Below are 23,055 nucleotides of genomic sequence, written 5' to 3' on the forward strand. Positions count from 1 at the left end.
CTCTCTTACACCTCCCACTCCATGCTGACTCTCTTACTCCCCACCATGCTGACTCTCTTACACCCCCCACACCATGCTGACTCTCTTACTCCCCACCTCCCCACCATGCTGACTCTCTTACACCTCCCGCACCATGCTGACTCTCTTACTGCCCACCTCCCCACCATGCTGACTCTCTTACACCCCCCACACCATGCTGACTCTCTTACTCCCCACCTCCCCACCATGCTGACTCTCTTACACCTCCCACTCCATGCTGACTCTCTTACACCCCACCATGCTGACTCTCTTACACCCCCCACACCATGCTGACTCTCTTACACCCCACCTCCCCACCATGCTGACTCTCTTACACCTCCCACACCATGCTGACTCTCTTACACCCCACCTCCCCACCATGCTGACTCTCTTACACCCCCCACACCATGCTGACTCTCTTACACCCCACCTCCCCACCATGCTGACTCTCTTACACCCCCCACACCATGCTGACTCTCTTACTCCCCACCTCCCCATCATGCTGACTCTCTTACACCCCCCACACCATGCTGACTCTCTTACACCCCACCTCCCCACCATGCTGACTCTCTTACAACCCCCACACCATGCTGACTCTCTTACACCCCACCTCCCCACCATGCTGACTCTCTTACACCCCCCATACCATGCTGACTCTCTTACTCCCCACCTCCCCACCATGCTGACTCTCTTACAACTCCCACTCCATGCTGACTCTCTTACTCCCCACCTCCCCACCATGCTGACTCTCTTACACCCCCCACACCATGCTGACTCTCTTACTGCCCACCTCCCCACCATGCTGACTCACTTACACCCCCAACACCATGCTGACTCTCTTACTCCCCACCTCCCCACCATGCTGACTCTCTTACACCTCCCACTCCATGCTGACTCTCTTACTCCCCACCATGCTGACTCTCTTACACCCCCCACACCATGCTGACTCTCTTACACCCCACCTCCCCACCATGCTGACTCTCTTACACCTCCCACACCATGCTGACTCTCTTACAGCCCACCTCCCCACCATGCTGACTCTCTTACACCCCCCACACCATGCTGACTCTCTTACTCCCCACCTCCCCATCATGCTGACTCTCTTACACCCCCCACACCATGCTGACTCTCTTACACCCCCCACACCATGCTGACTCTCTTACACCCCACCTCCCCACCATGCTGACTCTCTTACACCTCCCACTCCATGCTGACTCTCTTACACCCCCACACCATGCTGACTCTCTTACACCCCACCTCCCCACCATGCTGACGCTCTTACACCCCCCACTCCATGCTGGCTCTCTTACACCCCCACACCATGCTGACTCTCTTACTCCCCACCTCCCCACCATGCTGACTCTCTTACACCTCCCACTCCATGCTGACGCCTTGCACCCCCACACCATGCTGACTCTCTTACACCCCCACTCCATGCTGACTCTATTACTCCCCACCTCCCCACCATGCTGACTCTCTTACACCTCCCACACCATGCTGACTCTCTTACTCCCCGCCTCCCACACCATGCTGACTCTCTTACTCCCCGCCTCCCACACCATGCTGACTCCCTTACTCCCCGCCTCCCACACCATGCTGACTCTCTTACTCCCCGCCTCCCACACCATGCTGACTCTCTTACACCCCCCACTCCATGCTGACTCTCTTACATCTCCCACACAATGCTGACTCTCTTACACCCCCACTCCATGCTGACTCTCTTACTCCCCGCCTCCCACACCATGCTGACTCTCTTACTCCCCGCCTCCCATACCATGCTGACTCTCTTACACCCCCCCACTCCATGCTGACTCTCTTACACCCCACCTCCCACTCCATGCTGACTCTCTTACTCCCCGCCTCCCACACCATGCTGACTCCCTTACTCCCCCCCACACACTATGCTGACTCTCTTACACGCCCCACACCATGCAGACTCTCTTACACCCCCCACTCCGTGCTGACTATATTACTCTCCCCCACCCGCCCACACCATGCTGACTCTCTTACCCCCCCCCCCAACAGCACGATGCTGACTCTCTTACACCCCCCACTCCATGCTGACTCTCTTACTTTCCGCCTCCCACACCATGCTGACTCTCTTACTCCCCGCCTCCCACGCCAAGCTGACTCTCTTACACCCCGCACTCCATGCTGACTCTCTTACATCTCCCACACCATGCTGACTCTCTTACACCCCCACTCCATGCTGACTCTCTTACTCCCCGCCTCCCACACCATGCTGACTCTCTTACTCCCCGCCTCCCACACCATGCTGACTCTCTTACTCCCCCCACTCCATGCTGACTCTCTTACACGCCACCTCCCACTCCATGCTGACTCTCTTACTCCCCGCCTCCCACACCATGCTGACTCTCTTACCGCCCCCCCCACTCTATGCTGACTCTCTTACTCCCCCCAGCACCATGCTGACTCTCTTACATCTCCCACACCATGCTGACTCTCTTACACCCCCACTCCATGCTGACTCTCTTACTCCCCGCCTCCCACACCATGCTGACTCTCTTACTCCCCGCCTCCCACACCATGCTGACTCTCTTACACCCCCCCACTCCATGCTGACTCTCTTACACCCCACCTCCCACTCCATGCTGACTCTCTTACTCCCCACCTCCCACACCATGCTGACTGTCTTACTCCCCCCCCCACACTATGCTGACTCTCTTACTCCCCCCACACCATGCTGACTCTCTTACTCCCCCCACACCATGCTGACTCTCTTACTCCCCACCTCCCCACCATGCTGACTCTCTTACTCCCCCCACACCATGCTGACTCTCTTACTCCCCCCACACCATGCTGACTCTCTTACTCCCCCCACACCATGCTGACTCTCTTACTCCCCACCTCCCCACCATGCTGACTCTCTTACTCCCCCCACACCATGCTGACTCTCTTACTCCCCACCTCCCCACCATGCTGACTCTCTTACACCCCACCTCCCCACCATGCTGACTCTCTTTCAACCCCCCACACCATGCTGACTCTCTTACTGCCCAGCTCCCCACCATGCTGACTCTCTTACACCCCCCACACCATGCTGACTCTCTTACACCCCACCTCCCCACCATGCTGACTCTCTTACACCTCCCACTCCATGCTGACTCTCTTACACCCCCACACCATGCTGACTCTCTTACACCCCACCTCCCCACCATGCTGACGCTCTTACACCCCCCACTCCATGCTGGCTCTCTTACACACCCACACCATGCTGACTCTCTTACTCCCCACCTCCCCACCATGCTGACTCTCTTACACCTCCCACTCCATGCTGACGCCTTGCACCCCCACACCATGCTGACTCTCTTACACCCCCACTCCATGCTGACTCTATTACTCCCCACCTCCCCACCATGCTGACTCTCTTACACCTCCCACACCATGCTGACTCTCTTACTCCCCGCCTCCCACACCATGCTGACACTCCCCGCCTCCCACACCATGCTGACTCCCTTACTCCCCGCCTCCCACACCATGCTGACTCTCTTACTCCCCGCCTCCCACACCATGCCGACTCTCTTACACCCCCCACTCCATGCTGACTCTCTTACATCTCCCACACAATGCTGACTCTCTTACACCCCCACTCCATGCTGACTCTCTTACTCCCCGCCTCCCACACCATGCTGACTCTCTTACTCCCCGCCTCCCATACCATGCTGACTCTCTTACACCCCCCCACTCCATGCTGACTCTCTTACACCCCACCTCCCACTCCATGCTGACTCTCTTACTCCCCACCTCCCACACCATACTGACTCTCTTACTCCCCCCCCCACACTATGCTGACTCTCTTACTCCCCACCTCCCCACCATGCTGACTCTCTTACACCCCCACTCCATGCTGACTCTCTTACTCCCCACCTCCCCACCATGCTGACTCTCTTACACCTCCCACTCCATGCTGACGCCTTGCACCCCCACACCATGCTGACTCTCTTACACACCCCACACCATGCTGACTCTCTTACTGCCCACCTCCCCACCATGCTGACTCTCTGACATCCCCCACACATGCTGACTCTCTTACACCCCACCTCCCCACCATGCTGACTCTCTTACACCCCCCACACCATGCTGACTCTCTTACTCCCCACCTCCCCACCATGCTGACTCTCTTACACCCCCCACACCATGCTGACTCTCTTACACCCCACCTCCCCACCATGCTGACTCTCTTACACCCCACCTCCCCACCATGCTGACTCTCTTACAGCCCCCATACCATGCTGACTCTCTTACTCCCCACCTCCCCACCATGCTGACTCTCTTACACCTCCCACTCCATGCTGACTCTCTTACTCCCCACCATGCTGACTCTCTTACACCCCCCACACCATGCTGACTCTCTTACTCCCCACCTCCCCACCATGCTGACTCTCTTACACCTCCCACACCATGCTGACTCTCTTACTGCCCACCTCCCCACCATGCTGACTCTCTTACACCCCCCACACCATGCTGACTCTCTTACTCCCCACCTCCCCACCATGCTGACTCTCTTACACCTCCCACTCCATGCTGACTCTCTTACACCCCACCATGCTGACTCTCTTACACCCCCCACACCATGCTGACTCTCTTACACCCCACCTCCCCACCATGCTGACTCTCTTACACCTCCCACACCATGCTGACTCTCTTACACCCCACCTCCCCACCATGCTGACTCTCTTACACCCCCCACACCATGCTGACTCTCTTACACCCCACCTCCCCACCATGCTGACTCTCTTACACCCCCCACACCATGCTGACTCTCTTACTCCCCACCTCCCCATCATGCTGACTCTCTTACACCCCCCACACCATGCTGACTCTCTCACACCCCACCTCCCCACCATGCTGACTCTCTTACAACCCCCACACCATGCTGACTCTCTTACACCCCACCTCCCCACCATGCTGACTCTCTTACACCCCCCATACCATGCTGACTCTCTTACTCCCCACCTCCCCACCATGCTGACTCTCTTACAACTCCCACTCCATGCTGACTCTCTTACTCCCCACCTCCCCACCATGCTGACTCTCTTACACCCCCCACACCATGCTGACTTTCTTACTGCCCACCTCCCCACCATGCTGACTCACTTACACCCCCAACACCATGCTGACTCTCTTACTCCCCACCTCCCCACCATGCTGACTCTCTTACACCTCCCACTCCATGCTGACTCTCTTACTCCCCACCATGCTGACTCTCTTACAACTCCCACTCCATGCTGACTCTCTTACTCCCCACCTCCCCACCATGCTGACTCTCTTACACCCCCCACACCATGCTGACTCTCTTACTGCCCACCTCCCCACCATGCTGACTCACTTACACCCCCAACACCATGCTGACTCTCTTACTCCCCACCTCCCCACCATGCTGACTCTCTTACACCTCCCACTCCATGCTGACTCTCTTACTCCCCACCATGCAGACTCTCTTACACCCCCCACACCATGCTGACTCTCTTACACCCCACCTCCCCACCATGCTGACTCTCTTACACCCCTCACACCATGCTGACTCTCTTCCACCCGACCTCCCCACCATGCTGACTCTCTTACACCCCCCACTCCATGCTGGCTCTCTTGCACACCCACACCATGCTGACTCTCTTCCACCCGACCTCCCCACCATGCTGACTCTCTTACACCTCCCACTCCATGCTGACTCTCTTGCACCCCCACACCATGCTGACTCTCTTACTCCCCACCTCCCCACCATGCTGACTCTCTTACACCCCCACACCATGCTGAATCTCTTACACCCCCACTCCATGCTGACTCTCTTACACCTCCCACTCCATGCTGACGCTCTTGCACCCCCACACCATGCTGACTCTCTTACTCCCCACCTCCCCACCTTGCTGACTCTCTTACACCTCCCACACCATGCTGACTCTCTTACACCCACACTCCATGCTGACTCTCTTACTCCCCAGCTCCCCACCATGCTGACTCTCTTACTCCCCACCTCCCCACCATGTTGACTCTCTCACACCCCCCACACCATGCTGACTCTCTTACTCCCCACCTCCCCACCATGTTGACTCTCTTACACCCCCCACACCACGCTGACTCTCTTACTCCCCACCTCCCACACCATGCTGACTCTCTTACACCCCCACACCATGCTGACTCTCTTGCACCCCCACACCATGCTGACTTTCTTACTCCCCGCCTCCCACACCATGCTGACTCTCTTACTCCCCGCCTCCCACACCATGCTGACTCTCTTACACCCCCCACTCCATGCTGACTCTCTTACACCCCACCTCCCACTCCATGCTGACTCTCTTACTCCCCGCCTCCCACACCATGCTGACTCTCTTACTCCCCCCCCCCCACACTATGCTGACTCTCTTACATGCCCCACACCATGCAGACTCTCTTACACCCCCCACTCCGTGCTGACTATATTACTCTCCCCCACCCGCCCACACCATGCTGACTCTCTTACCCCACCCCCCCTAGCACCATGCTGACTCTCTTACACCCCCCACTCCATGCTGACTCTCTTACTCCCCGCCTCCCACACCATGCTGACTCTCTGACTCCCCGCCTCCCACGCCATGCTGACTCTCTTACACCCCCCACTCCATGCTGACTCTCTTACATCTCCCACACCATGCTGACTCTCTTACACCCCCACTCCATGCTGACTCTCTTACTCCCCGCCTCCCACATCATGCTGACTCTCTTACTCCCCGCCTCCCACACCATGCTGACTCTCTTACTCCTCCCACTCCATGCTGACTCTCTTACTCCCCGCCTCCCGCACCATGCTGACTCTCTTACTCCCCCCCCCACACTATGCTGACTCTCTTACACCCCACCTCCCCACCATGCTGACTCTCTTACACCCCCCATACCATGCTGACTCTCTTACTCCCCACCTCCCCACCATGCTGACTCTCTTACAACTCCCACTCCATGCTGACTCTCTTACTCCCCACCTCCCCACCATGCTGACTCTCTTACACCCCCCACACCATGCTGACTTTCTTACTGCCCACCTCCCCACCATGCTGACTCACTTACACCCCCAACACCATGCTGACTCTCTTACTCCCCACCTCCCCACCATGCTGACTCTCTTACACCTCCCACTCCATGCTGACTCTCTTACTCCCCACCATGCTGACTCTCTTACACCCCCCACACCATGCTGACTCTCTTACACCCCACCTCCCCACCATGCTGACTCTCTTACACCTCCCACACCATGCTGACTCTCTTACACCCCACCTCCCCACCATGCTGACTCTCTTACACCCCCCACACCATGCTGACTCTCTTACTCCCCACCTCCCCATCATGCTGACTCTCTTACACCCCCCACACCATGCTGACTCTCTGACACCCCACTTCCCACCATGCTGACTCTCTTACAACCCCCACACCATGCTGACTCTCTTACACCCCACCTCCCCACCATGCTGACTCTCTTACACCCCCCATACCATGCTGACTCTCTTACTCCCCACCTCCCCACCATGCTGACTCTCTTACAACTCCCACTCCATGCTGACTCTCTTACTCCCCACCTCCCCACCATGCTGACTCTCTTACACCCCCCACACCATGCTGACTCTCTTACTGCCCACCTCCCCACCATGCTGACTCACTTACACCCCCAACACCATGCTGACTCTCTTACTCCCCACCTCCCCACCATGCTGACTCTCTTACACCTCCCACTCCATGCTGACTCTCTTACTCCCCACCATGCAGACTCTCTTACACCCCCCACACCATGCTGACTCTCTTACACCCCACCTCCCCACCATGCTGACTCTCTTACACCCCTCACACCATGCTGACTCTCTTCCACCCGACCTCCCCACCATGCTGACTCTCTTACACCCCCCACTCCATGCTGGCTCTCTTGCACACCCACACCATGCTGACTCTCTTCCACCCGACCTCCCCACCATGCTGACTCTCTTACACCTCCCACTCCATGCTGACTCTCTTGCACCCCCACACCATGCTGACTCTCTTACTCCCCACCTCCCCACCATGCTGACTCTCTTACACCCCCACACCATGCTGAATCTCTTACACCCCCACTCCATGCTGACTCTCTTACACCTCCCACTCCATGCTGACGCTCTTGCACCCCCACACCATGCTGACTCTCTTACTCCCCACCTCCCCACCATGCTGACTCTCTTACACCTCCCACACCATGCTGACTCTCTTACACCCACACTCCATGCTGACTCTCTTACTCCCCAGCTCCCCACCATGCTGACTCTCTTACTCCCCACCTCCCCACCATGTTGACTCTCTCACACCCCCCACACCATGCTGACTCTCTTACTCCCCACCTCCCCACCATGTTGACTCTCTTACACCCCCCACACCACGCTGACTCTCTTACTCCCCACCTCCCACACCATGCTGACTCTCTTACACCCCCACACCATGCTGACTCTCTTGCACCCCCACACCACGCTGACTCTCTTACTCCCCGCCTCCCACACCATGCTGACTCTCTTACACCCCACCTCCCACTCCATGCTGACTCTCTTACTCCCCGCCTCCCACACCATGCTGACTCTCTTAATCCCCCCCCCCCACACTATGCTGACTCTCTTACATGCCCCACACCATGCAGACTCTCTTACACCCCCCACTCCGTGCTGACTATATTACTCTCCCCCACCCGCCCACACCATGCTGACTCTCTTACCCCACCCCCCCTAGCACCATGCTGACTCTCTTACACCCCCCACTCCATGCTGACTCTCTTACTCCCCGCCTCCCACACCATGCTGACTCTCTGACTCCCCGCCTCCCACGCCATGCTGACTCTCTTACACCCCCCACTCCATGCTGACTCTCTTACATCTCCCACACCATGCTGACTCTCTTACACCCCCACTCCATGCTGACTCTCTTACTCCCCGCCTCCCACATCATGCTGACTCTCTTACTCCCCGCCTCCCACACCATGCTGACTCTCTTACTCCTCCCACTCCATGCTGACTCTCTTACTCCCCGCCTCCCGCACCATGCTGACTCTCTTACTCCCCCCCCCACACTATGCTGACTCTCTTACTCCCCCGAGCACCATGCTGACTCTCTTACACCCGCCACTCCATGCTGACTCTCTTACTCCCCGCCTCCCACACCATGCTGACTCTCTTACTCCCCGCCTCCCGCACCATGCTGACTCTCTTACTCCCCCCCCCACACTATGCTGACTCTCTTACTCCCCCCAGCACCATGCTGAATCTCTTACACCCCCACTCCATGCTGACTCTCTTACACCTCCCACTCCATGCTGACTCTCTTGCACCCCCACACCATGCTGACTCTCTTACTCCCCACCTCCCCACCATGCTGACTCTCTGACACCCCCCACTCCATGCTGGCTCTCTTGCACCCCCACTCCATGCTGACTCTCTTACTACCCACCTCCCCACCAAGCTCACTCTCTTACACCTCCCACTCCATGCTGATGCTCTTGCACCCCCACACCATGCTGACTCTCTTACTCCCCGCCTCCCACAGCATGCTGACTCTCTTACTCCCCGCCTCCCACACCTGGCTGACTCTCTTACACCCCCCACTCCATGCTGACTCTCTTGCACCCCACCTCCCACTCCATGCTGACTCTCTTACTCCCCGCCTCCCACACCATGCTGACTCTCTTACTCCCCCCCACACACTATGCTGACTCTCTTACACGCCCCACACCATGCAGACTCTCTTACACCCCCCACTCCGTGCTGACTATATTACTCTCCCCCACCCGCCCACACCATGCTGACTCTCTTACCCCCCCCCCAACAGCACGATGCTGACTCTCTTACACCCCCCACTCCATGCTGACTCTCTTACTTTCCGCCTCCCACACCATGCTGACTCTCTTACTCCCCGCCTCCCACGCCAAGCTGACTCTCTTACACCCCGCACTCCATGCTGACTCTCTTACATCTCCCACACCATGCTGACTCTCTTACACCCCCACTCCATGCTGACTCTCTTACTCCCCGCCTCCCACACCATGCTGACTCTCTTACTCCCCGCCTCCCACACCATGCTGACTCTCTAACTCCCCCCACTCCATGCTGACTCTCTTACACGCCACCTCCCACTCCATGCTGACTCTCTTACTCCCCGCCTCCCACACCATGCTGACTCTCTTACCGCCCCCCCCACTCTATGCTGACTCTCTTACTCCCCCGAGCACCATGCTGACTCTCTTACATCTCCCACACCATGCTGACTCTTACACCCCCACTCCATGCTGACTCTCTTACACCCCACCTCCCACTCCATGCTGACTCTCTTACTCCCCACCTCCCACACCATGCTGACTGTCTTACTCCCCCCCCCACACTATGCTGACTCTCTTACTCCCCCCACACCATGCTGACTCTCTTACTCCCCCCACACCATGCTGACTCTCTTACTCCCCACCTCCCCACCATGCTGACTCTCTTACTCCCCCCACACCATGCTGACTCTCTTACTCCCCCCACACCATGCTGACTCTCTTACTCCCCACCTCCCCACCATGCTGACTCTCTTACTTCCCCCACACCATGCTGACTCCCTTACTCCCCACCTCCCCACCATGCTGACTCTCTTACACCCCACCTCCCCACCATGCTGACTCTCTTTCAACCCCCCACAGCATGCTGACTCTCTTACACCCCACCTCCCCACCATGCTGACTCTCTTTCAACCCGCCACACCATGCTGACTCTCTTACTGCCCAGCTCCCCACCATGCTGACTCTCTTACACCCCCCACACCATGCTGACTCTCTTACACCCCACCTCCCCACCATGCTGACTCTCTTACACCTCCCACTCCATGCTGAATCTCTTACACCCCCACACCATGCTGACTCTCTTACACCCCACCTCCCCACCATGCTGACGCTCTTACACCCCCCACTCCATGCTGGCTCTCTTACACCCCCACACCATGCTGACTCTCTTACTCCTCACCTCCCCACCATGCTGACTCTCTTACACCTCCCACTCCATGCTGACGCCTTGCAACCCCACACCATGCTGACTCTCTTACACCCCCACTCCATGCTGACTCTCTTACTCCCCACCTCCCCACCATGCTGACTCTCTTACACCTCCCACACCATGCTGACTCTCTTACACCCCCACTCCATGCTGACTCTCTTACTCCCCACCTCCCCACCATGCTGACTCTCTTACTAGCCACCTCCCCACCATGTAGACTCTCTTACACCCCTGACACCATGCTGACTCCCTTACACCTCACCTCCCCACCATGCTGACTCTCTTACACCCCCCATACCATGCTGACTCTCTTACTCCCCACTTCCCCACCATGCTGACTCTCTTACACCTCCCACTCAATGCTGACTCTCTTACTCCCCACCTCCCCACCATGCTGACTCTCTTACACCTCCCACACCATGCTGACTCTCTTACTGCCCACCTCCCCACCATGCTGACTCTCTTACACCCCCCACACCATGCTGACTCTCTTACTCCCCACCTCCCCACCATGCTGACTCTCTTACACCTCCCACTCCATGCTGACTCTCTTACACCCCCCATACCATGCTGACTCTCTTACACCTCTCACTCCATGCTGACTCTCTTACACCCCCACACCATGCTGACTCTCTTACACCCCACCTCCCCACCATGCTGAGTCTCTTACACCCCCCACTCCATGCTGGCTCTCTTGCACACCCACACCATGCTGACTCTCTTACTCCCCACCTCCCCACCATGCTGACTCTCTTACACCTCCCACTCCATGCTGACGCACTTGCACCCCCACACCATGCTGACTCTCTTACTCCCCACCTCCCCACCATGCTGACTCTCTTACACCCCCCACACCATGCTGACTCTCTTACACCCCCACTCCATGCTGACTCTCTTCCTCCCCACCTCCCCACCATGCTGACTCTCTTACACCTCCCACTCCATGCTGACGCTCTTGCACCCCCACACCATGCTGACTCTCTTACTCCCCACCTCCCCACCATGCTGACTCTCTTACACCCCTCACACCATGCTGACTCTCTTCCACCCGACCTCCCCACCATGCTGACTCTCTTACACCCCCCATACCATGCTGACTCTCTTACTCCCCACCTCCCCACCATGCTGACTCTCTTACACCTCTCACTCCATGCTGACTCTCTTACACCCCCACACCATGCTGACTCTCTTACACCCCCACACCATGCTAACTCTCTTACACCCCACCTCCCCACCATGCTGACTCTCTTACACCCCCCACTCCATGCTGGCTCTCTTGCACCCCCACACCATGCTGACTCTCTTACTCCCCACCTCCCCACCATGCTGACTCTCTTACACCCCCACACCATGCTGAATCTCTTACACCCCCACTCCATGCTGACTCTCTTACTCCCCACCTCCCCACCATGCTGACTCTCTTACACCTCCCACTCCATGCTGACGCTCTTGCACCCCCACACCATGCTGACTCTCTTACTCCCCACCTCCCCACCATGCTGACTCTCTTACACCTCCCACACCATACTGACTCTCTTACACCCACACTCCATGCTGACTCTCTTCCTCCCCAGTTCCCCACCATGCTGACTCTCTTACTCCCCACCTCCCCACCATGTTGACTCTCTCACACCCCCCACACCATGCTGACTCTCTTACTCCCCACCTCCCCACCATGTTGACTCTCTTACACCCCCCACACCACGCTGACTCTCTTACTCCCCACCTCCCACACCATGCTGACTCTCTTACACCCCCACACCATGCTGACTCTCTTGCACCCCCACACCATGCTGACTCTCTTACTCCCCGCCTCCCACACCATGCTGACTCTCTTACTCCCCGCCTCCCACACCATGCTGACTCTCTTACACCCCCCACTCCATGCTGACTCTCTTACACCCCACCTCCCACTCCATGCTGACTCTCTTACTCCCCGCCTCCCACACCATGCTGACTCTCTTACTCCCCCCCCCCCACACTATGCTGACTCTCTTACATGCCCCACACCATGCAGACTCTCTTACACCCCCCACTCCGTGCTGACTATATTACTCTCCCCCACCCGCCCACACCATGCTGACTCTCTTACCCCACCCCCCCTAGCACCATGCTGACTCTCTTACACCCCCCACTCCATGCTGACTCTCTTACTCCCCGCCTCCCACACCATGCTGACTCCCTTACTCCCCACCTCCCCACCATGCTGACTCTCTTACACCCCACCTCCCCACCATGCTGACTCTCTTTCAACCCCCCACAGCATGCTGACTCTCTTACACCCCACCTCCCCACCATGCTGACTCTCTTTCAACCCCCCACACCATGCTGACTCTCTTACTGCCCAGCTCCCCACCATGCTGACTCTCTTACACCCCCCACACCATGCTGACTCTCTTACACCCCACCTCCCCACCATGCTGACTCTCTTACACCTCCCACTCCATGCTGAATCTCTTACACCCCCACACCATGCTGACTCTCTTACACCCCACCTCCCCACCATGCTGACGCTCTTACACCCCCCACTCCATGCTGGCTCTCTTACACCCCCACACCATGCTGACTCTCTTACTCCCCACCTCCCCACCATGCTGACTCTCTTACACCTCCCACTCCATGCTGACGCCTTGCAACCCCACACCATGCTGACTCTCTTACACCCCCACTCCATGCTGACTCTCTTACTCCCCACCTCCCCACCATGCTGACTCTCTTACACCTCCCACACCATGCTGACTCTCTTACACCCCCACTCCATGCTGACTCTCTTACTCCCCACCTCCCCACCATGCTGACTCTCTTACTAGCCACCTCCCCACCATGTAGACTCTCTTACACCCCCGACACCATGCTGACTCCCTTACACCTCACCTCCCCACCATGCTGACTCTCTTACACCCCCCATACCATGCTGACTCTCTTACTCCCCACTTCCCCACCATGCCGACTCTCTTACACCTCCCACTCAATGCTGACTCTCTTACTCCCCACCTCCCCACCATGCTGACTCTCTTACACCTCCCACACCATGCTGACTCTCTTACTGCCCACCTCCCCACCATGCTGACTCTCTTACACCCCCCACACCATGCTGACTCTCTTACTCCCCACCTCCCCACCATGCTGACTCTCTTACACCTCCCACTCCATGCTGACTCTCTTACTCCCCACCATGCTGACTCTCTTACACCCCCCACACCATGCTGACTCTCTTACTCCCCACCTCCCCACCATGCTGACTCTCTTACTAGCCACCTCCCCACCATGTAGACTCTCTTACACCCCCGACACCATGCTGACTCCCTTACACCTCACCTCCCCACCATGCTGACTCTCTTACACCCCCCATACCATGCTGACTCTCTTACTCCCCACTTCCCCACCATGCTGACTCTCTTACACCTCCCACTCAATGCTGACTCTCTTACTGCCCACCTCCCCACCATGCTGACTCTCTTACACCCCCCACACCATGCTGACTCTCTTACTCCCCACCTCCCCACCATGCTGACTCTCTTACACCCCTCACACCATGCTGACTCTCTTCCGCCCCACCTCCCCACCATGCTGACTCTCTTACACCCCCCATACCATGCTGACTCTCTTACACCTCTCACTCCATGCTGACTCTCTTACACCCCCACACCATGCTGACTCTCTTACACCCCACCTCCCCACCATGCTGACTCTCTTACACCCCCCACTCCATGCTGGCTCTCTTGCACACCCACACCATGCTGACTCTCTTACTCCCCACCTCCCCACCATGCTGACTCTCTTACACCTCCCACTCCATGCTGACGCACTTGCACCCCCACACCATGCTGACTCTCTTACTCCCCACCTCCCCACCATGCTGACTCTCTTACACCCCCCACACCATGCTGACTCTCTTACACCCCCACTCCATGCTGACTCTCTTCCTCCCCACCTCCCCACCATGCTGACTCTCTTACACCTCCCACTCCATGCCTTCGCTCTTGCACCCCCACACCATGCTGACTCTCTTACTCCCCACCTCCCCACCATGCTGACTCTCTTACACCCCTCACACCATGCTGACTCTCTTCCACCCGACCTCCCCACCATGCTGACTCTCTTACACCCCCCATACCATGCTGACTCTCTTACTCCCCACCTCCCCACCATGCTGACTCTCTTACACCTCTCACTCCATGCTGACTCTCTTGCACCCCCACACCATGCTGACTCTCTTACACCCCCACACCATGCTAACTCTCTTACACCCCACCTCCCCACCATGCTGACTCTCTTACACCCCCCACTCCATGCTGGCTCTCTTGCACCCCCACACCATGCTGACTCTCTTACTCCCCACCTCCCCACCATGCTGACTCTCTTACACCCCCACACCATGCTGAATCTCTTACACCCCCACTCCATGCTGACTCTCTTACTCCCCACCTCCCCACCATGCTGACTCTCTTACACCTCCCACTCCATGCTGACGCTCTTGCACCCCCACACCTTGCTGACTCTCTTACTCCCCACCTCCCCACCATGCTGACTCTCTTACACCTCCCACACCATACTGACTCTCTTACACCCACACTCCATGCTGACTCTCTTCCTCCCCAGTTCCCCACCATGCTGACTCTCTTACTCCCCACCTCCCCACCATGTTGACTCTCTCACACCCCCCACACCATGCTGACTCTCTTACTCCCCACCTCCCCACCATGTTGACTCTCTTACACCCCCCACACCACGCTGACTCTCTTACTTCCCACCTCCCACACCATGCTGACTCTCTTACACCCCCACACCATGCTGACTCTCTTGCACCCCCACACCATGCTGACTCTCTTACTCCCCGCCTCCCACACCATGCTGACTCTCTTACTCCCCGCCTCCCACACCATGCTGACTCTCTTACACCCCCCACTCCATGCTGACTCTCTTACACCCCACCTCCCACTCCATGCTGACTCTCTTACTCCCCGCCTCCCACACCATGCTGACTCTCTTACTCCCCCCCCCCCCCCACACTATGCTGACTCTCTTACATGCCCCACACCATGCAGACTCTCTTACACCCCCCACTCCGTGCTGACTATATTACTCTCCCCCACCCGCCCACACCATGCTGACTCTCTTACCCCACCCCCCCTAGCACCATGCTGACTCTCTTACACCCCCCACTCCATGCTGACTCTCTTACTCCCCGCCTCCCACACCATGCTGACTCTCTGACTCCCCGCCTCCCACGCCATGCTGACTCTCTTACACCCCCCACTCCATGCTGACTCTCTTACACCTCCCACTCCATGCTGACGCCTTGCAACCCCACACCATGCTGACTCTCTTACTCCCCACCTCCCCACCATGCTGACTCTCTTACACCTCCCACACCATGCTGACTCTCTTACACCCCCACTCCATGCTGACTCTCTTACTCCCCACCTCCCCACCATGCTGACTCTCTTACACCTCCCACACCATGCTGACTCTCTTACACCCCCACTCCATGCTGACTCTCTTACTCCCCACCTCCCCACCATGCTGACTCTCTTACTAGCCACCTCCCCACCATGTAGACTCTCTTACACCCCCGACACCATGCTGACTCCCTTACACCTCACCTCCCCACCATGCTGACTCTCTTACACCCCCCATACCATGCTGACTCTCTTACTCCCCACTTCCCCACCATGCTGACTCTCTTACACCTCCCACTCAATGCTGACTCTCTTACTCCCCACCTCCCCACCATGCTGACTCTCTTACACCTCCCACACCATGCTGACTCTCTTACTGCCCACCTCCCCACCATGCTGACTCTCTTACACCCCCCACACCATGCTGACTCTCTTACTCCCCACCTCCCCACCATGCTGACTCTCTTACTAGCCACCTCCCCACCATGTAGACTCTCTTACACCCCCGACACCATTCTGACTCCCTTACACCTCACCTCCCCACCATGCTGACTCTCTTACACCCCCCATACCATGCTGACTCTCTTACTCCCCACTTCCCCACCATGCTGACTCTCTTACACCTCCCACTCAATGCTGACTCTCTTACTGCCCACCTCCCCACCATGCTGACTCTCTTACACCCCCCACACCATGCTGACTCTCTTACTCCCCACCTCCCCACCATGCTGACTCTCTTACACCCCTCACACCATGCTGACTCTCTTCCGCCCCACCTCCCCACCATGCTGACTCTCTTACACCCCCACACCATGCTGACTCTCTTACACCCCACCTCCCCACCATGCTGACTCTCTTACACCCCCCACTCCATGCTGGCTCTCTTGCACACCCACACCATGCTGACTCTCTTACTCCCCACCTCCCCACCATGCTGACTCTCCTACACCCCCCACACCATGCTGACTCTCTTACACCCCCACTCCATGCTGACTCTCTTCCTCCCCACCTCCCCACCATGCTGACTCTCTTACACCTCCCACTCCATGCTGACGCTCTTGCACCCCCACACCATGCTGACTCTCTTACTCCCCACCTCCCCACCATGCTGACTCTCTTACTCCCCACCTCCCCACCATGCTGACTCTCCTACACCCCCCACACCATGCTGACTCTCTTACACCCCCACTCCATGCTGACTCTTCCACCCGACCTCCCCACCATGCTGACTCTCTTACACCCCCCATACCATGCTGACTCTCTTACTCCCCACCTCCCCACCATGCTGACTCTCTTACACCTCTCACTCCATGCTGACTCTCTTACACCCCCACACCATGCTGACTCTCTTACACCCCCACACCATGCTAACTCTCTTACACCCCACCTCCCCACCATGCTGACTCTCTTACACCCCCCACTCCATGCTGGCTCTCTTGCACACCCACAGCATGCTGACTCTCTTACCCCCCACCTCCCCACCATGCTGACTCTCTTACACCTCCCACTCCATGCTGACGCTCTTGCACCCCCACACCATGCTGACTCTCTTACTCCCCACCTCCCCACCATGCTGACTCTCTTACACCCCCACACCATGCTGAATCTCTTACACCCCCACTCCATGCTGACTCTCTTACTCCCCACCTCCCCACCATGCTGACTCTCTTACACCTCCCACTCCATGCTGACGCTCTTGCACCCCCACACCATGCTGACTCTCTTACTCCCCACCTCCCCACCATGCTGACTCTCTTACACCTCCCACACCATGCTGACTCTCTTACACCCACACTCCATGCTGACTCTCTTACTCCCCAGTTCCCCACCATGCTGACTCTCTTACTCCCCACCTCCCCACCATGTTGACTCTCTCACACCCCCCACACCATGCTGACTCTCTTACTCCCCACCTCCCCACCATGTTGACTCTCTTACACCCCCCACACCACGCTGACTCTCTTACTCCCCACCTCCCACACCATGCTGACTCTCTTACACCCCCACACCATGCTGACTCTCTTACACCCCCACACCATGCTGACTCTCTTACACCCCCACTCCATGCTGACTCTCTTACTCCCCGCCTCCCACACCATGCTGACTCTCTTACACCCCCACACCATGCTGACTCTCTTACACCCCCACACCATGCTGACTCTCTTACCCCACCCCCCCTAGCACCATGCTGACTCTCTTACACCCCCACTCCATGCTGACTCTCTTACTCCCCGCCTCCCACACCATGCTGACTCTCTTACTCCCCGCCTCCCACACCATGCTGACTCTCTTACACCCCCCACTCCATGCTGACTCTCTTACACCCCACCTCTCACTCCATGCTGACTCTCTTACTCCCCGCCTCCCACACCATGCTGACTCTCTTACTCCCCCCCCCCCCACACTATGCTGACTCTCTAACATGCCCCACACCTTGCAGACTCTCTTACTCCCCCCACTCCGTGCTGACTATATTACTCTCCCCCACCCGCCCACACCATGCTGACTCTCTTACCCCACCCCCCCTAGCACCATGCTGACTCTCTTACACCCCCCACTCCATGCTGACTCTCTTACTCCCCGCCTCCCACACCATGCTGACTCTCTGACTCCCCGCCTCCCACGCCATGCTGACTCTCTTACACCCCCCACTCCATGCTGACTCTCTTACATCTCCCACACCATGCTGACTCTCTTACACCCCCACTCCATGCTGACTCTCTTACTCCCCGCCTCCCACATCATGCTGACTCTCTTACTCCCCGCCTCCCACACCATGCTGACTCTCTTACTCCTCCCACTCCATGCTCACTCTCTTACACGCCACCTCCCACTCCATGCTGACTCTCTTACTCCCCGCCTCCCGCACCATGCTGACTCTCTTACTCCCCCCCCACACTATGCTGACTCTCTTACTCCCCCCAGCACCATGCTGACTCTCTTACACCCGCCACTCCATGCTGACTCTCTTACTCCCCGCCTCCCACACCATGCTGACTCTCTTACTCCCCGCCTCCCACACCATGCTGACTCCCTTACTCCCCGCCTCCCACACCATGCTGACTCTCTTACTCCCCGCCTCCCACACCATGCTGACTCTCTTGCACCCCCCACTCCATGCTGACTCTCTTACATCTCCCACACCATGCTGACTCTCTTACACCCCCACTCCATGCTGACTCTCTTACTCCCCGCCTCCCACACCATGCTGAGTCTCTTACTCCCCGCCTCCCACACCATGCTGACTCTCTTACAACCCCCCACTCCATGCTGACTCTCTTACACCCCACCTCCCACTCCATGCTGACTCTCTTACTCCCCGCCTCCCACACCATGCTGACTCTCTTACACCCCACCTCCCCACCATGCTGACTCTCTGACACCCCCCACTCCATGCTGGCTCTCTTGCACCCCCACTCCATGCTGACTGTATTACTACCCACCTCCCCACCAAGCTGACTCTCTTACACCTCCCACTCCATGCTGATGCTCTTGCACCCCCACACCATGCTGACTCTCTTACTCCCCACCTCCCCACCATGCTGACTCTCTTACACCCCCCACACCATGCTGACTCTCTTAAACCTCCCACACCATGCTGACTCTCTTACACCCACACTCCATGCTGACTCTCTTACTCCCCAGCTCCCCACCATGCTGACTCTCTTACTCCCCACCTACCCACCATGTTGACTCTCTTACACCCCCCACACCATGCTGACTCTCTTACTCCCCACCTCCCCACCATGTTGACTCTCTTACACCCCCCACACCATGCTGACTCTCTTACTCCCCACCTCCCACACCATGCTGACTCTCTTACACCCCCACACCATGCTGACTCTCTTGCACCCCCACACCATGCTGACTCTCTTACTCCCCGCCTCCCACAGCATGCTGACTCTCTTACTCCCCGCCTCCCACACCTGGCTGACTCTGTTACACCCCCCACTCCATGCTGACTCTCTTGCACCCCACCTCCCACTCCATGCTGACTCTCTTACTCCCCGCCTCCCACACCATGCTGACTCTCTTACTCCCCCCCACACACTATGCTGACTCTCTTACACGCCCCACACCATGCAGACTCTCTTACACCCCCCACTCCGTGCTGACTATATTACTCTCCCCCACCCGCCCACACCATGCTGACTCTCTTACCCCCCCCCCAACAGCACGATGCTGACTCTCTTACACCTCCCACACCATGCTGACTCTCTTACTCCCCGCCTCCCACGCCAAGCTGACTCTCTTACACCCCGCACTCCATGCTGACTCTCTTACATCTCCCACACCATGCTGACTCTCTTACACCCCCACTCCATGCTGACTCTCTTACTCCCCGCCTCCCACACCATGCTGACTCTCTTACTCCCCGCCTCCCACACCATGCTGACTCTCTTACTCCCCCCACTCCATGCTGACTCTCTTACACGCCACCTCCCACTCCATGCTGACTCTCTTACTCCCCGCCTCCCACACCATGCTGACTCTCTTACCGCCCCCCCCCACTCTATGCTGACTCTCTTACTCCCCCCAGCACCATGCTGATTCTCTTACATCTCCCACACCATGCTGACTCTCTTACACCCCCACTCCATGCTGACTCTCTTACTCCCCGCCTCCCACACCATGCTGACTCTCTTACTCCCCGCCTCCCACACCATGCTGACTCTCTTACACCCCCCCACTCCATGCTGACTCTCTTACACCCCACCTCCCACTCCATGCTGACTCTCTTACTCCCCACCTCCCACACCATGCTGACTGTCTTACTCCCCCCCCCCACACTATGCTGACTCTCTTACTCCCCCCACACCATGCTGACTCTCTTACTCCCCCCACTCCATGCTGACTCTCTTACTACCCACCTCCCCACCAAGCTGACTCTCTTACACCTCCCACTCCATGCTGATGCTCTTGCACCCCCACACCATGCTGACTCTCTTACTCCCCGCCTCCCACAGCATGCTGACTCTCTTACTCCCCGCCTCCCACACCTGGCTGACTCTCTTACACCCCCCACTCCATGCTGACTCTCTTGCACCCCACCTCCCACTCCATGCTGACTCTCTTACTCCCCGCCTCCCACACCATGCTGACTCTCTTACTCCCCCCCACACACAATGCTGACTCTCTTACACGCCCCACACCATGCAGACTCTCTTACACCCCCCACTCCGTGCTGACTATATTACTCTCCCCCACCCGCCCACACCATGCTGACTCTCTTACCCCCCCCCCCCAACAGCACGATGCTGACTCTCTTACACCCCCCACTCCATGCTGACTCTCTTACTTTCCGCCTCCCACACCATGCTGACTCTCTTACTCCCCGCCTCCCATGCCAAGCTGACTCTCTTACACCCCGCACTCCATGCTGACTCTCTTACATCTCCCACACCATGCTGACTCTCTTACACCCCCACTCCATGCTGACTCTCTTACTCCCCGCCTCCCACACCATGCTGACTCTCTTACTCCCCGCCTCCCACACCATGCTGACTCTCTTACTCCCCCCACTCCATGCTGACTCTCTTACACGCCACCTCCCACTCCATGCTGACTCTCTTACTCCCCGCCTCCCACACCATGCTGACTCTCTTACCGCACCCCCCCACTCTATGCTGACTCTCTTACTCCCCCCAGCACCATGCTGACACTCTTACATCTCCCACACCATGCTGACTCTCTTACACCCCCACTCCATGCTGACTCTCTTACTCCCCGCCTCCCACACCATGCTGACTCTCTTACTCCCCGCCTCCCACACCATGCTGACTCTCTTACACCCCCCCACTCCATGCTGACTCTCTTACACCCCACCTCCCACTCCATGCTGACTCTCTTACTCCCCACCTCCCACACCATGCTGACTGTCTTACTCCCCCCCCACACTATGCTGACTCTCTTACTCCCCCCACACCATGCTGACTCTCTTACTCCCCCCACACCATGCTGACTCTCTTACTCCCCACCTCCCCACCATGCTGACTCTCTTACTCCCCCCACACCATGCTGACTCTCTTACTCCCCCCACACCATGCTGACTCTCTTACTCCCCACCTCCCCACCATGCTGACTCTCTTACTCCCCCCACACCATGCTGACTCTCTTACTCCCCACCTCCCCACCATGCTGACTCTCCTACACCCCACCTCCCCACCATGCTGACTCTCTTTCAACCCCCCACACCATGCTGACTCTCTTACTGCCCAGCTCCCCACCATGCTGACTCTCTTACACCCCCCACACCATGCTGACTCTCTTACACCCCACCTCCCCACCATGCTGACTCTCTTACACCTCCCACTCCATGCTGACTCTCTTACACCCCCACACCATGCTGACTCTCTTACACCCCACCTCCCCACCATGCTGACGCTCTTACACCCCCCACTCCATGCTGGCTCTCTTACACCCCCACACCATGCTGACTCTCTTACTCCCCACCTCCCCACCATGCTGACTCTCTTACACCTCCCACTCCATGCTGACGCCTTGCACCCCCACACCATGCTGACTCTCTTACACCCCCACTCCATGCTGACTCTATTACTCCCCACCTCCCCACCATGCTGACTCTCTTACACCTCCCACACCATGCTGACTCT

The 23,055-nt window shown here is 57.7% G+C and overlaps 1 protein-coding gene across 3 annotated transcripts in view; it reads left to right on the forward strand.

Moving 5' to 3' along the window:
- The window catches only part of LOC137370244 (uncharacterized), a 167,775-nt gene that overhangs the window by 39,322 nt on the left and 105,398 nt on the right, over positions 1-23,055 (forward strand). The gene's annotated exons all lie outside the window — the stretch shown is intronic.

Source organism: Heterodontus francisci, chromosome 5, assembly GCF_036365525.1.
Source record: "Heterodontus francisci isolate sHetFra1 chromosome 5, sHetFra1.hap1, whole genome shotgun sequence".
Lineage (NCBI taxonomy): Eukaryota > Metazoa > Chordata > Chondrichthyes > Heterodontiformes > Heterodontidae > Heterodontus > Heterodontus francisci.